At 46.5% G+C, this 8638-nt stretch overlaps 1 pseudogene; it reads right to left on the bottom strand.

Annotated features, from left to right (window-relative positions):
* Positions 1-3623: 3623 nt before the first annotated feature.
* Positions 3624-4919, bottom strand: LOC103286288 (tubulin alpha-1B chain-like; annotated as a pseudogene).
* Between the last annotated feature and the right edge of the window lie 3719 nt (positions 4920-8638).

Raw genomic sequence — 8638 nt, 5'->3', positions numbered from 1 at the left:
ATGTTAAGCTCAAGTGCACAGGTTTCTCTAAGGTATGTCTTCAAATTTTAGTTCAAAAATCTCCGTAGAACCTAACTCGGCATCTATGTCTGAGGCTAAATAAAAGCAACTCTTCCAAATCTCTCATTAGAGTCATAAAGCTTCCAAAACACACCTAAACCTCCAGCGGTAGCTCCAAGTTTTAGCATTCAGTGGTTTTTGAGGTCAAAGCCCTCAGGGTTCTTTCCTTAACTTGTTCTATTCTTCCCCATTACTTGGCATAAAGGAGGAAGGGGCCCTTCTGTTTTGTTCATATTCCTGCATTTCTTTGGCATTGCTCACCAGAGTAATTTAGCCAAAAGGAACAGCAGACCCATGTTTGAAACCCTGCATTGACTCTGTTACCTCAGGATAAAGTCCCAAATCCTTATAATAGCACCAGAGTCCTTTATGAGCTCCCAAGTCAAATTGCCAGCCACACCAAGTCCTACACGTCCCTTTTTTAGCAATACCAAATGGCTTACAGTTCCCAGTACACACCATGCACCCCGCCATGGCTTCAGCCATGCTGTTCACTGCCTGGAACAACTTTCCCAGATCTTGTTTTCTGCATAAACGCTCACCTATCTCTTAAGACTCAACTTAAACATCATCTTCTCCAGGAAAATGTGCTTCTCACTGCTCCCAACCTACTCCCCTGCCACCATCTGGCCAGGCTGGGCACTCTTTGCTCGTACCCCATATCACCAGGCACTTCTCTCTGTACTAATATACATTTTGCTGTATTATAATTGCCAGTCCCTTTCCCCACTCTGAGAAATGGGACCTTTTCTTATTTATTTTTATATTTTCAGTGTTAAGTATAATGCCAGACACTTGGTGTGATAGTGAAAATTATATATTAATTTGACTGGATCATGGCATGTCCAGATACTTGGCTAAACATTATTCCTGGTGTGTCTGTGAGGGTGTTTGGGGATGAAATTAGCATTTGAATCTGTAGATTGAATAAAGCAGATTGTCCTCTCCAATGTGGGTGGGCCTCATCCAATCCACTGAAAGCCTGAATAGAACAAAACTCTGGAGGAAGGAAAAAGTCCTCTCTCCTCTCTCTCTCTCTCTCTCTCTCTCTCTCTCTCTCTCTCTCTCTCTCTCTCTCCTGATTTCTAGAGCCACGACATTAGTCTTTTCCTGCCCTTGGTCCAGAACCATAGGTGCTCCCGGTTCTCAGGCCTTCAGACTTAGAACAGAAGTACATCATTGGCTTTCTTGGGTCTCCAGCTTGTACACAGCAGATCATGGGACTTCTCAGCCTCCATAATCAAGTGAGTCAGTTCCTATATATAAATATATATATGTGTGTGGAAGGATAGTGAGAAGCTAGGAAAATTCCTGGGCAAGTGGCATGGAGAAACTGAGACAAGAAAATTAAACAAGGCCAAACAGTTTGAGCAGCTTGCAACCAGCTTGTGAATCACAAGATCTTATCTTCCCCAACCAAGGACACTTGAGAACAAATGGTTTATACCTCTCCTTCCTAACCAGAGATTACATAGCTCAAATCACCCTGGCCTGGGAAAATAGAAAACTAAGACCCAATTAATGTCATTTGTGCCAGGATGAATAAAGTCTGGGGGACAAACAACAAAACCCCAAAAGCATTTGAATGGTATCACTTGGGGAATGTTAGGCAGGAAAGATAACTGCTAGGGCAGGGAAGGGGGGATGGAGGAATGGGGGGGGGGCGAGGTTTATCTCACCCACTAAACAAAGGTCTTAGGACTTCCCAAACAAGATGACTAAATGTATGTACAAACATTCCAATGTAAGTCACAACAATGTAGAAGGGGACTTTGAAACCTCCTCAGCTACCCAAGATAGCTGGCAGGGGAGCTTTGAAATCTGTAAGGGGGGAAATGTATAGAACCCTCAAACCCCTACTAGGTGGGACGCTCAGACCAGCTGACTTGCCTGCTTATGCTTTATGCCAAGTCTATTCTTAATGAATTCACTTGCTTTTGCTTCAACCACTGCTGTCTGTCACTTGTCTGAATTTCTTCTCACAAGATTGACAAGAGCCAAGGAGGGGACACCCCCCCTCCAACTCAGGGGGCTGTCCAGTAGCATACATATCACATATATAAAGTATATCTGTAAATTCACATACATAATATAATCTAATAATAGACAAATATGCAAATTGACCGCACCTTCGCTACACCCAAGCCACGCCCACCAGCCAAGCCACGCCCACCAACCAATCAGGATGAGTATGCAAATTGCCCCAACAAAGATGGCGGCTAATTTGCATATCAAGACAGCGTCCAAAGAAGCCAATAGCTGCAGAAGGGAGTAAAGCTTTGAAGAAGCAAGCAAGCCAGGAGGGGGGGGGGAGGAGAAGGGCGGGGCGGAGGCGGGGCCGGGGGCGAAGGGAAACGAGGGCGGGCTGGAGGAGAAGGCAGGGCAGGTGACAAGGGCGGGGCGGAGGCGGGGCCGGGGGCAAAGCGAAACTCCGGCGGGCTAGAGGAGAAGGCGGGGCGGGTGATAAAGGCGGAGCGGAGGCGGGGCCGGGTGAGGGGGGGTGGGCGAAGCGAAACGCAGGCAGGCTGGAGGAGAAGGCGGCAAGGGCAGCAAGGGCGGAGCGGAGGCGGGGCCGGGGGCGAAGGGAAACGCGGGCTGGAGGAGAAGGCGGCAAGGGCGGGGGACAAGGGCGGAGCAGAGGCGGGGCTGGGGGCGAAGGGAAACTCGGGCGGGCTGGAGGAGAAGGTGAGGTGGGCGGAGCGGAGACGGGGCTGGGGGCGAAGGGAAACTCAGGCGGGCTGGAGGAGAAGGTGAGGTGGGCGAACAAGGGAGGAGCGGAGGCGGGGTAGAGTGCAGCAGGAAATCCTATTGCAGGATTTTTCCTGCAACGGGAAAGCTAGTATATATATAAATTCACATATGTAATATATATATTATATATAACAGATATAATATATATAACGTGTGTGTGTGTGTGTGTGTGTGTGTGTGTGTGTGTGTGTGTGTGTGTGGTTATGTTTCTCTGGAGAACCCTAATACACTTGGGAAATATTAATAAATATTGAGCTGTATTGAAATTGGCATTTGAACTTGAAATTGGCTTAGAATGGAAGAGTCTGCACAACACAATGTTAGGGGTCCCATTCACTATGTTGTAAAGACTATGTCACAAATGGCCTCACAAAAACTGTGTCACAAATGGCCTCACAAAGACTGGGTCACAATATGCAAGCCCTAATAACCTCCATCTCTATTCCTCTTGCTATTGTTGTCTAATCAAGAAAAAAACATTTCTCTGTGTGACCCATTTTTCTTCCTGATGTCTATCCTCCAAAATCTAGAGTTGCTATCTAAAGTTAATTAGAATCGAACACTATAGAATCACCAATACCACTCTGGTAAGTACCTGCCTCCTCAAATGAGTGTTTCCATCTTAATGCAAATAGACTTCCAACCAAGAACATACATTTTCTTTTCTTTCTCAATGCCTTTACTTTTAAACATGAGGGGGAAATCTTATAGGTATACATGAAAAAGATAGACAGATCACAGGTAAAATAGAAGAAAATCTAACCAGAAACTTTAACATGTATGACATGTTACAGGGCTGAAAAGAATGTTAATTAGTATTCCTCTCCCTTTTCACCCTCTCTTTCAACAGAATTTACACCAAACTCCTCATAATTCTTCTCAAGGGCAGTCGTGTGCCCACAGGCCTCAGAAAACTCTCCTTCTTCCATGCCCTCACCCACGTACCAGTGAACAAAAGCATGCTTGGCGTACATCAAGTCAAACTTGTGGTCCAGGCGAGCACAGGCCTCCTCAATAGCTGTGGTGTTGTTCAGCATGCACACGACTCACTGTACTTTGTCTAGGTCTCCACCAGCTACCACAGTGGGAGGCTGGTAATTAATACCAACTTTGAAGCCACTGGGGCAGCAGTCCATAAACTGGATGCTGCACTTGATCAGGATGGTAGAAATGGCAGCATTGACATCTTTAGAAACCACATCATCATGGTGCAACAGGCAGCAAGTCATGTGTTTATCATGGCAAGGGTCACATTTCAACATCTGGTTGACTGGTTCCAAGCACACATTGGTGATTTCTGCTACAGTAAGCTGTTCATGGTAGGCTTTCTCAGGAAAGATGACAGGGGCACATGTGGCCACAGGGAAGTGGATGTGGGGATAGGGCACCAAGTTGGTCTGAAATTCAGTCAGATCAGCGTTCAGGGCTCTATCTAACCTGAGGGAAGCATTGATGGAGGACACAATCAGGTTAATAAGGCAGTTAAGGTTAGTGTGGGTTGGGCACTCAATATCATACATGGCCTCTCTCATTGTCAACCATGAAGGCACAATCAGAGTGTCCGGGGGTGGTGTGGGTGATAAGGATAGAGTTGTTAGGATCAATCACCACTGTGAAAACCTGGGGTGCTAGGTAGATGGAGAACTCCAGCATGGATTTCTTGCCATAATCGACAGAGAGCCATCCCATCAGCAGGGAGGTGAATCCAGAACTAGTTCCCCCACCAAGTAGCCTTGATGACCTGTGCACTGGTCAGCCAGTTTCCAAATTTGGTCAAAGACCTTCTTGCCAATGGTGTAGTGTCCACAGGCATAGTTATTGGCAGCATCTTCCTTGCATATGATGAGCTGTTCAGGGTGGAAGAGCTGGCGGTAGGTACCAATGCGAACTTCATCAATGACCCTGGATTCCAGGTCTGCAAACACTGCCCTGGGCACATGCTTGCCAGCACCTGTCTCACTGAAGAAGTCATCTCCTTCCCCAGTGGTCTTGTCACTTGGCATCTGACCAGCAGGCTGGATGCCATGATCCAGGCAGTAGAGCTCCCAGCAGGCACTGCCCATCTGGACACCAGTCTAGCCAACATGGATGGAGAGGCACTCACACATGGCTAAGGGTGAGCAGGTGCAGGCAACACTGGATTAGACATTGGGTCTGGGTTACTATCCCCAACAACCTAAGAATCAAGGTAAGTAACCCACTCAAGAACATATATTTTCAACAAAACACAGCTTAGAATTTATATAGTTTATACTTAATAATTCAGGATTTTTCTGTACCTTAAGATCATCTTTCTGAAAATAAAGGAATACAATCCTCTAAGTAGAGGGCAGGTGTAAGTTTAAAATTTAACTAGCTAAACAGAAATGTATGGGGAGATTTTCTTTTAGAATGTTTGTTTAATTTTTTTTATGTGCCTCTGTCCTAAAAGTAAAAAGTAAGGCATGGAGTCCAGTTAGTTAAAGATTCCATCTATTTTGGTACATAGAAATGGAAATTTCATTATAATTTGCAGGGGAAAGTGAGGAAGAGAGAAATCATGCATGTAGGATGTTCTCCCTCACTTTCCCCATACCTGTGGCAGGCATCACTAACCGATTTCAGCATTCCTTTCCTCGGAGGCTGGCAGAGACGCATAATCCTTTTTAAGGGAGCACTTCAAGCAGAATTAATCCAAGAAGTGAAACACACTCGCTATTTCAGATTGAGAAAGTACCAAGAAATTTTTAGGCAAAAGGTCATTTCTTATTTTTCTCTATTGGATGAGCGTATATTCCAGTTGATACTAAAGATGGTCCTAACAATACTGAATGCCACTATGAAACGCAAATGCTTCCCTCCCACATTGGTACTGGCTTCTCCCTGGAGCTCTTCCTGGTTCCTCCAGTCTGCACTGATTTTTTTCTTTCTCGTCGTTAATGGCCCTTAGAATTCATGCCACAGAGTTTTAGTGTCCAATTAGATTGCTAAATTCCTTGGGAGGAGGGCAGCATCTTACCTTTGGGGAACATGGCAGCATTGAAATGCTGGGCACAGGCAGCATTCTTGGATGCTCACTTAAGTATTCCTGCTTTTGACTGTTGGTATGCACTGAGACGAAAGCAGAAAGAGAAGGGTGGTACCTTCTCAGTGGGTTTCAAGGAAAAAAAATAACTGCATAAAATATCTAGGTGCGAGAATAAACTAAAAAACAACAACAAAATATTTTCTCTACCATTTCCAGTCTAACATCTTCAAACTGTGTATATAGTCCAGCAGTGAATCAGTTCAGAAGCCGCACTAAAATGCAGAAGACATTCTGTTAATGCTGGGCTTAGTGATTTAATATTTCAAATATAACCTTTCCACACCTTGTGTCCAAAATCATTATTAATGCTGGATGTCTGGAATGCTCTGAATTTAAAATCCCGCCGCAGTCCTTCCCCGGAACACTCTCCTCTGTCAGTGACATTCCTTTCTCTTCCTGAAGTTTGCTTATTCCCTCACCTATGCTCAAGTTATTCCCTCTGTCTGAAAGTCTCATTCTCTTCCAGCTCACATGTCCTGATCCTGCCTGGGCTTCGAACTCAACCCAGGGACTCCCTCTGGCATAAATCCTCTCCTGACTCCCAAGCAGAAGTGTGAGGCTCCCCTCTGCACGCTTTCTGCACTGCCCTTGGGGTTTGGATCCCACAACACATAACAGCATAAGCCGTTACCTATGTCAGAATCTTGGTTCTGCCATTGGCTGGTTAAGTGACCTCAGGCAAAGCTCTTTTCTTCTTTAGGCCTTGGTTTCTTTATCTATAAAATGGTTATAAAAATAGCACTGATCTCAAAGGGTTCCTATGAGGATGAAGTAAAATAATGAATGCAAAGCACTTCACAGCCTGGCACATAGTAAGCACTTATTTAAATACTAGAGGCCCGGTGCACGAAATTCATGCATGGGGGGGGGTGTGTCCCTCAGCCCAGCCTGCACCCTCTCCAATCTGGGACCCCTCAAGGGATGTCCGACTGCCCGTTTAGGCCCAATCACATTGGGCAGTCGGACATCTCTCTCACAATCCAGGACTGCTGGCTCCCAACTGCTCGCCTGCCTTCCTTCCTGATTGTCCCTAACCACTTCTGCCTGATTGCCCCTAACCACTTCTGCTTGATCACCACCTAACCACTCCCCTGCCAGCCTGATTGATGCCTAACTGCTCCCCTTCCAGCCTGATTGCCCCTAACTGCGCTCCCCTGCAGGCCTGGTCCCCCCCCCCAACTGCTCTCCCCTGCAGGCCTGGTCCCCCCCCAACTGTTCTCCCCTGAAGGCCTGGGTCACCCCTAACTGCCCTCCCCTGCAGGCTTGATCGCCCCCAACCGCCCTCCCTTTCAGGCCTGGTCCCTCCCAACTGCCCTCCCCTGCTGGCCATCTTGTGGTGGCCATCTTGTGTCCACTTGGGGGCAGCCATCTTGTGTGTTGGAGTGATGGTCAATTTGTATATTACTCTTTTATTAGATAGGACTAGAGGCCCAGTGCATGAATTCTTGCACCAGTGGGGTCCCTCGGCCTGGCCTGTGGGATCGGGCTGAAACTGGCTCTCCGACATCCCCCAAGGGGACCCGGATTGCAAGAGGGTGCAGGCCAGGCTGAGGCACCCCACTGATGCACGACTGGGGCCAGGAAGGGACATAGGAGGTTGGCCAGCTGGGGAGGGACCACAGGAGGGCTCCAGGGCGTGTCTGGCCTGTCTCACTCAGTCCTGATCAGCCAGACCCCAGCAGCAAGCTAACCTACCGGTCAGAGCTTCTGCCCCCTCGTGGTCAGTGCATGTTATAGGGAGAGGTTGAGCTGCCTTAGCATATCATTAGCATATTACGCTTTGATTGGTTGAATGGCAGACAGGCCAACTGGACACTTAGCATATTAGGCTTTTATTATATAGGATTAGTTATTATCACTGTCATACAACCTGATATTGGTTTATAATTTTAATATCTGGCCTTTTACATTACAGACTGTGTTTAAGAATATGTTATCTCCCCTAATGAACTTTAACCATCTTGAGGGCATTGGTGAGTTCATCTTCCACACCTATATCAGTTAACTTCTGCTAGGTAATAAACCACCCCAAAATGTAGTGGCTTACAATAATACCATGCATTTAGGTTAGTGGTTCTTTTTTTCAATATTTTTTTATTGTTGATAGTATTGTAGATATCTCCCATTCCCCCCACCCCGTTTACACCCCTTCCCCCAGTCCCTACTCACCCCCCCCCCACACCACACACACACACACACAGGTCTTCACTACCCTATTGCTGGTGTCCGTGGGCTATGCATATAAATATATAAGTTCTTTGGTTTATTTCTCATTCCCCCAACCCCACATTGAGGTTTATCAGTCTGTTCCATGCCTCTATGCATCAGGTTGTATTTTGTTGGTCAATTCATTTTGTTCATTAGATTCCACAAAGGTTAGTGGTTCTTAAATGTTAGTGTGCATCACAATCACCTGGAGGGCTTGTTTTAAAAGGTCACTAGGCCTCACTGGAGCTCATAGTGTTCCAAGAGAGAGCAGAAGCTGCAAGGTCTCCTGACGTCTAGACTGGCACTTCAGCAGCATTTGATTGTTCAAAGCTCCTCAGGAGGCCAGATTCAAGGGGCAGGGCCACAGGCTCCACCTCCTGATGAATTATGAAGTCACATTGTGAAGGGGTGTGGCTAAGGAGAATGGAGTAGTGTGTGGCCCTGTTTGCAATCTACCACACCTCAAAGCGAGTCTAATACCTAATTGGTGTTCAGGAAGTATTCATCAAATGAGTCAATGATTCTCTTAGCAACTGAGTTTTTAAATTTTGG

This window comes from Eptesicus fuscus, chromosome 4, assembly GCF_027574615.1.
Source record: "Eptesicus fuscus isolate TK198812 chromosome 4, DD_ASM_mEF_20220401, whole genome shotgun sequence".
NCBI classification, from domain to species: Eukaryota; Metazoa; Chordata; class Mammalia; order Chiroptera; family Vespertilionidae; genus Eptesicus; species Eptesicus fuscus.
The sequence above is the reverse complement of the archived record's forward strand: the minus strand, read 5'-3'. Positions and strand labels throughout refer to the sequence as shown.